Below are 8,711 nucleotides of genomic sequence, written 5' to 3' on the forward strand. Positions count from 1 at the left end.
TCATCTGTAAAAAGACTTAACAAAAAATGCACTGTATTTCCTCCGTTGTCTGCGATCTTTCTTATCAGCTTCTGTGCTTCACTTCTGTGATTCTCAGTGTCCTGCATTACTGTAGTACCTGATTGTACTGCGGTACTGTAATACTGTGTGGTATTGCTGTCTCTGTCACTGTCAAATCTGGACTGAAACACTAGTTTAAAATCTGCTCAAAGATAGTAGGACAGCCCCTGGATGAACATTACGAGGCCATGTACCATAATAAGAACTGTCTAAGAACATCAGCTCAGACCCCAGCCATGTTCTGAACTCTGAATGTGTACTGTCACCATCAGGGCGCTGGTACTGTGTGCCACGCTTTAATAAGGTCAGATTGAGGAACTCCTTTGTTCATCAGTCCATCCATTCATTGTATTGATATGAATAAATGCTTCCATGAGAATCCGCCAACCTTTCAGTTACAGGTTTTGACGCTGTAAGTCAACTATGGAGTTCAGAAACAGTCTGGAAGGTTTCCATAAGCTCAATGTCTCGAGTTTGTTTGTAGGCTTAGCTCCTCAAATGAAAATGAAATGCAAATGTTTTCTCACAGACAGACCAACTGTAGGTTTTCTCTCCTGGGTGAACCTGAATGTGTCTTTGTAAAGTTTGTTTAGTCCCAAATCTCGTTCTACAACCAGAGAACTGGTGCTTCTTCTCCTCGGCTCCGTGTTGGCTCCTGACATGTCTCCTGTTTACTGTGGCACTCCTGTCTGGTTTGGCAGAGGGTTTGCCGCTCCTGTCTCTGATCTGGACCTGGCTTCAGCCTCTGTGTCCTTCTGAACAGCTGAATGGAGCTACTGTCTGTGGCTAGGTTTACATGGTCAGAAAAATCAGATATCTAAGTAATCAGATAACCCAATAATCAGATCTGATGCGTTTATATTCACCTCAGAAATCTGATCTCCGGGTTTTACATGAGCCAAAGCAGTTTTAAATACAAAATAAACAGAAAAAAATCTCTATATTTAAACTAATCAGGAAAATAAAATTACTGCTTATCTTAAGATATATCTTTGAATCTTTGTGATCAGTTTGGCCTTTGAACTTTATTTTCCTGGTTAGTTCATACACAATTGTGAACCATCTGAAAGAAATCTGACTCCATATCAGATAATGTATATCAGAGTATGCTGTTGACATGTCTCTTCAATAATCTGAGAACTATCAGATTAGGATATCTATGACAGTGTTTTTCAGTCCCTGTGCTGATCCTGGAGTCGCTGCGCTGTCTAGTGATGGACAGAGTAACCATGTATTACTCTTCTATATCAGTAAGTGGCTGGACGTAGTTCATTTCTTTGAGACAAGAGAATTAGTGATTGATGGATACGATTGGTGTGAAATGTGCCTTGGCTCAAGAAAGGTTGAAAAACACTGATGTATGATATCTTATAGCCACAGGCTGTGTGACGCTCTGTCCCTCAGGCTCTTCTTCAAACCGTGGCGTCTCTATCTGCACTCATTCTGTCAGACAGTGCACATCAGCCTGCTGCTCATTCACTAAAGCTGAGCGACTGGACTTCGGACATTTTTACAAACTCTAACAAGATGATGATTAGAAAATATTCTTTCAATACTTCCAAGTACTTGTATGTAGTAAATAGTCTTATTTTGACCCAAAGAATAAAGTAAATACATGAATTTACCCATGCCAAAGGTTAAAATGTTATTTCTAATGAAACCGCAAAAGTTGTCATGGTACAAATAGTTGTTGCCTCCCAGTGCAGGCTTCTGTTGATTTCAGGAGAAACCTGTTAGTGCACAAACCGTCTGCCTGAAGAACAAACACTTTCCCTTCAGGCCGACTTTATCTCCTCATCTGCCGCTGTATGTTCAAGAAAATATTTCTATTTACAGTCATTTACGTTTAGGCTTAAACCTGTGTGTTTCATCTGTGTGATGAACTGTGGCATAACTATTATAATGTTTATGTTTTTATCTGTCACAGTCAGGTTTTAAAGATGCTCCGGATAGGATATAAATACTTTACTTTGTAAGGCTTCTGGGGGAGTCTGTGTGAGCTGGAGTTGTATACGGGTGTGAGATTGTTGCTGTTTCATTACCTGCGTTTTGTTCAGTACTTTTGACTGTACCTGTAATAATGTTTATTACTGACATCTGTTTAGTAATAAGACAGGGCAGTGTTTGATATTATGATGGTGTGATCATTGTAAGAGACTGTGAACCAGGTACGTTCTGTTTCTGCATCGCTGTCACATAATGTTAGAGTTGCCTAGAAACTATTTTCGAGGCCAGCTCATCTTTATGCGGCAAACCTTCAGATGCACACACTGCAATACATGGTTCAGAGAATCCGACTGTAAAGATTTTGCACACAGTGCTCTGTAACTTTAGGTTTTCTGTTTTTTCACTTTGTGAGTCACAGACAGATTGTTTTGATTCCAACCTAGGGCTGGGTACTGTTTAACCAGTGTGGTATCGGAAAAAAAATAAACAAAACGTTGGACTATATCCAAGTTTTGATGATATTATCCAGGGACAGCATTGAAAAAAGTGACTTGGTTGATTCTGCTGAAATAAATGAATAGTTTTCATTTTCATTTTTTTTTAATTTTGTTTTCTTATTTTTCCCCCCTATTTTTCTACTTTTTTTACACTTTCCCCTTCATTTTTTTGCAGATTTTTATTGCAAATATTTTCCCCATTATGTTTGCCCTATTTTTGTTTGTACAATTTCTCCCAATTTTTTCCCAAATTATTCCCAATTTTTCCACACATTTCTTGAGATTGGAGATGAACCCAATATTGTAAATTTGCATATATTTCCATTTTAGCAGTGTACAGTGGGGTTGCATAAGTATCGGCCCCCATTTAACTTTTCGACGTTTTGAAAATGACCGAAAAGTTTAAAAGTTAAAAGGGGGGCCGATGCTCCCTGTATTGGCGGAAGTACATCATACTTCGAAATCGGATGATATCCTAAAAAGTGTTGTAGATGCCAAGTTTGAGTATAGCCACTCAGCAGTTCAAAGGTGTCCAGGCCTGACCGGGCTATTTACTAAATTTGATCACCTAACAGGGAAATAATAACTGATCCATTACAGATTAATGAAATATTCCACAATTATTACAGTGACTTGAATACTTCCAAGTCATCGTCATCAAAGGAGGACATTGTGATTTTTTTTAATATATATATGTTAGATCTACCCATGTTGAGTGAAACTGCTGCCATTCGTTCATTTCCAAATGGCAAGGCCTGTGGTCCTGATGGATTTGGCATTGAATTTTATATTCTCATACTGATAAACTTGCTCCATTATTGCTGTGCATGGTTAACTCATCTTCTATTTCCAGAGACATTCTATGATGCAAATATCTGTCTTTTATGGAAGAAAGGAAGAGATGAAACAAATGTTGCTTCTTATCATCCTCTTAGTCTGTTGAATAGTGATCAGAAGATTATAGCTAAGTCCTGGCTAACCGGTTGAGTGAACAAATTGGCACCTTGATTCATAGTGACCAAGCAGGGTTTGTAACGCGGCCACTAAGATCAGAGCCAGACGTACATGTAGGGAACTTATAAGTGAACGGAGTTTACGGATGGCTAAGACCAGGCTAACGCTGAACATGTTGTATTGATTTTGATATTCTGTCTCACCTCTTCTTGAGGCAATTAAAGAATTTGGTCAATTCTCTGGCTTTACCATAAACTGGGAGAAAAGTGTACTCATGCCTCTTTCAGATGATGTAGACAAATATGGTCTTGATAATTTTCCCTTTAAAATTATAACTGAGCACTTTGAATATATCATATCCAAGGAATCCCAAGCTTATTTTCAAACTAAATTTTACAGCGCTGTTCAATAAACTTTGAGGTATTACTGAAAATTGGACGAGTAAATATTGTCAAAATGGTTATTCTTCCAAAATGTATACAAAGGCATAGTTTTTAATTAAAGACTTTTACAGCAATGATCATTTTGTATCTTTTGCTCAATTGCAATCAAGTTTCAATCTCTCTGGTCATTTTGTTTAGGTTTTTCGATTATACACTTTGTACGACAATCTCTCACCCATCTTGACAAATTGCTGGTGTTGTTACTATACTGTAAGGCATAATAATATTAGGAGCACTTTGACCTTGCTGCATGGACTTTGAAGTCCTCCTAAGGTATTGTTACGCTTCACAATATAGTTCCCCTTTTTATCCACTTAGAAAATGGTCATGTTTGATTTTGTAGCTTTTCACATGACCACATTTAAATAGGGAAAACGTGGACCAGCTTGGTAGCTTCTAACTTCACCCCAGTTTGGAGCTATACCTTTGCTGGGAGAGGCTAAATGCTAACAACATTTGCGTGACTGAGCGCACGCACAAAGACCAGACAGGTGCGCATCAACTCGTCTAAGCTCAGGTAGGAACATATCTCAGTGTGTAAAAACTGTTGCCTGTTCCTTTAAGCAGTTCATGGGAAGGTCAAAGTGCTCATAAGAATGCTGTTTACCAAGTGTCTTTTGGAGGTGGTATTACAGCGATGTTATTAACTCCCCGCCATGAGGACCATAGAGAAGGGCGTCCCCTGGTCTCATTTCGTCGGACAGTCTTCTGAATGACGTGTTTTGTCGATTTTAAAAATGTATAAAAAATACGAATTATATTTTACAGTAGGACGTCCTAAGTTGTTGTTCTGGTGATTTCGGGGGTCGCAGCTCATAAAGTTTGGGAACCCCTGCATTCGGGGTCAGTAACATCATTAATAGTATCACCAAACTATAGCAGATGAATTACCAGTGTCTGTGCACATGAGAGTGTGAATGGGTGAGTGGTTCCTTGCTGTAAAGCGCTTTGGGCCTAAAAGCACTAAGCTGAGACCATTTACCATAAATAAACAAATGCCTAAATCAAATTGTTGTTTAGAGACTTGGGCTGGTCTTCATGCCACCACCGCAACAGATACCACCCCTTGACCAGAAAAGGTCTGGATACGCCCCTGTGCTGTAGCCTCCTGGACAGGTAAAGAGAAGGAAGTGTCTTGCCCAAGGACACAGTGACAATATGAACCATTTGATATTGATTTAGAGCTATGTCAGGAGATGAAGAATGTAGCAATTTAGGCTGGGGGAAACCAGAGCACCCAGAAGGCTCCACGACGTATATGCCATTTTTCCTTTTATTTTCTTTCTCTTTATTACGGATCCCCAGCAGGAAGAATAACCCAAATAACACAAACAAGCGTCGTCCTGTTCATTTCCCAGTATGTGTTTTGTTTTTGTGTTTGTGTCTGGTATGTCCCTCATTGAGCCTCTACATAATTTACCGGCCGTGATCCCCTTTCACAGTTCCATCATACTGGGCAGGTGCATCACAGGCACCGCGGCGGATGGTCACGGTTCTCAGGACGGGAAAAGGCGGCACTTCTCTCAGAGGAACACCTTGATCAAACAAAGGCTGCACTCGCCTATTAAAAAAAACAGAATTTAAATCATTAACCATTTTACAATGCAAGAGCACCACCCCGAAGCACATACAGTGCCTCTCGAAAGTATTCATACACCTTGAACTTTTGCACATTTTGTCATGTTTACAACCCTAAACATAAAGATTTTATTTAGATTTTTTAACTGAACGTTCACACACAAGTAACCGACAACTGTGAAGTGAAAGCAAAATGATACCTGATTCCGTTATTTTTCAAAAAATAGAAAAGTGAAAAGTGGGGCGTGCATAAGTATTCATACAGCATTTTCTAAGTGCATTAAATTGCCTTTATAACATTCATAATGACTCCAGAATGTTCACACCTTGGCCTAACCATTAAATAGAGGCCACCTGTGTGTAATCTACTCTCAGTATAATTTCAGCTGTTCTTTTAGGCCCTCAGAGCTGTGGTCGAAGTGTATTGGTCACTAAACAACATCATGAAGGTCAAGGAGCACCAGAGAGGTCAGGGATAAAGCTGTGGAGAAGTTTAAAGCAGCGTTAAGTTACACAAAGATTTCCCAAGATTTAAACATCTCCCAGAGCACTGTTCAATCCATCATTCAGAAATGGAAAGAGTATAGCACCACTGCCAACTTACCAAGACACGGTCGCCCATCTAAAATATTAGATCAAACAAGGAGGACACTGGTAAGAAATACAACCAAGTGCCCCAAGATCACTCTGGAGGAGCTGTGAAGTCCTGCCGCTGAGCTGGGGGAATCTGTACATGGGACAACTATAAGTCTACACAAATCTGGCCTTCATGGACGAGTGGAAGTAGAAAGACATTATTGAAAGGAAGCCATAAGAAATCCCGTTTGAAGTTTGCTAGAAGTCATATGGAGGACACGGCTCCATGTGGTTTGGTCAGATGAGAGAAAAATGTAACTTTTTGGCCCAAATGCAAAACGTTATGTATGGAGCAAACCTGACACTGCTCATCGTCCTGAGTGCACCATCCCCAGTGTCAAATATAAGGGGGGGAGCATCATGATGTGGGGCTGCTTTTCTTCAGCGGGGACTGGGGAGATTGTAAGAATAGTTGGGAACATGGATCGAGCCAAATACAGGGACATTTTGGAGGAAAACCTGCTGGAGTCAGCAAGAGAACTGAGGCTGGGACGGAGATTCACCTTCAGCTGGACAATGACCCGAAGCACAAAGATAAATCTTCAATGGAATGGTTCAATAAAAACATATTAATGTGTTAGAATGGCCCAGTCAAAGTCCTGACCTAAATCCTATTGAAAATCTGTGGAATAATGTGAAAACTGCTGTTCACAAACGCTCTCCTTCTAATCTGACTGTTTTGTAAAGAGGAATGGGCTAAAATGTTGGTCTCTACATGTGCAAATCTTGTAGAGTCAGACCCCAAGACTTGCTGCTGTTATTGAAGCAAAAGGGGGTTCCACAAAGTATTCATTCATGCTGTATGAATACTTATGCAAGCCCCACTTTTCGGTTTTCTATTTTTTGAAAAATAACGGAATCATCTATCATTTTGCTTTCACTTCACAGTTGTCTGCTACTTGTGTGTGAACGTTCAGTAAAAAAATCAAAATAAAATCTTTATGTTTAGGGTTGTAAACATGACAAAATGTGCAAAAGTTCAAGGTGTATGAATACTTTCGAGAGGCACTGTATGTGGGTGAGCAGGGATGTCAAAATATAATAGGTCAGCATTCTTGCCTCACAGCTTCTTTCCCTGTCAAATAAGCCCCTCCCACCCCCTCCTTTTCGCTCCCCTTCGCTGAGCAGCTGTTTCAATAAAAGCATGTGTGAAGCTATGCGAGTGTTTTCGTGTTTTCACTCCGCGATGACGAGAGGATGAAGCTCCCCAAGTGGTGGCGAGAGGACATAGGACTTCAGGAAGGAGCTGTCACACAAGAAAAGATCTAGAGATGACTGATTACAGCATTGTAGCGCGTTGGCTCATACCTCCCTTTTAAAATCACTTGTAAGACCTGATAAGTGCAGGCGTGGGTTGGAAATAGAGTGTGTCCATTGTTGTATTTTGTTGTAACTGTATGAGTATCATTTACACAAACTAGCTGCATTCATTAAAGTGCATTGTTCTCTCCAAATAAACCAAGTAAAGTTAAAAAATGCAACAGGTTCCTCTCTGTGGCCAGGACTTCCCAGTTATGGAGATGCTGAAATCTGTTGGACTTTCTGGGTTAAATAAAGGTCAAGTAAAATGAAATGAAAGGGGATGTACTTTTTAAACTATGACCACAAGGGACAAAACATATCTACAGAGGGACACAGACAAGGCATAAGTTCAACATGAATTCTTTCTTTTTTGTGTGTGTGTGTTCAAGTTGTTATTCCAAAGGAACAACACAAGAACCCTTACCAGCCCATGCCCAAAGAAAAGCAAAGAAGCAACTGAAAAGTGGACCTGGCGAGCCGGCCAAACCGAAACAAAAGGTGCAGCAGCAGGCCAACCCTGTACAGAAGCCACTGCAACTGCGGACTGAGGATAAACGTAAAAAATCATCTAATTCCAGTCCAAAGACAGGGGGAAAAAACAGTCCAAAATGGAGCAAAAAGCTAAGGCTAGTGAGAAGAGCTCAGGCAGCAGGGCAGGCTGAGACAGGCTGCCGGGCCGGAGCATCATGCCTGTGACTGACAGGAGAGGCACGCACATGTACAGCCAGGACAAGGCGCTGGGGAGGGAGAGGGAGCGCGGCTGAACACCGGCCTATTTATAGGCGGGGCAGAGGAAGCGCTCCAGAAACAAAATGCAAAAAATAGCTACAAAATAGGACAGAAAAAAAGAAAAGAAACCAAGAATACTGTAAAATAAAAAAATAAGCAAAAATGAAAAAATAAAACAAAACAGAAAAACGGGCACATAACACCCCAGAGACACTGAAGTCATGAGGGGGAAAAGGACATCGCACAGTTTCAAGTTTCAAGTTTAATGGTTTTGTATAGCCCAATATCACAACAGAAGTCGCCTCACAGGGATGCACCAAACATGAAGGCAATAAAACAGAGCAATAAATATGACAATTACAAGTTCAGGTGAATCCAGGCAAATATAATGTCCAATAGGAGGTAGCGACGAGCGGCGCGGGCGTCCCCCGTCTTTAGACTCTCCAGCACGGCAAGGAAAAACTCAAAAACCCGGCAGGAGAAAAGAGAAACCTTGGGGAGAACCACAGAAGAAGAGATCCACTCCCATAGACGGACAGGCTGTAGAGACCCAGGGCCGAAGGAT

Source organism: Gobius niger, assembly GCF_951799975.1.
Source record: "Gobius niger genome assembly, chromosome: 1".
In the NCBI taxonomy this organism is placed as follows: domain Eukaryota; kingdom Metazoa; phylum Chordata; class Actinopteri; order Gobiiformes; family Gobiidae; genus Gobius; species Gobius niger.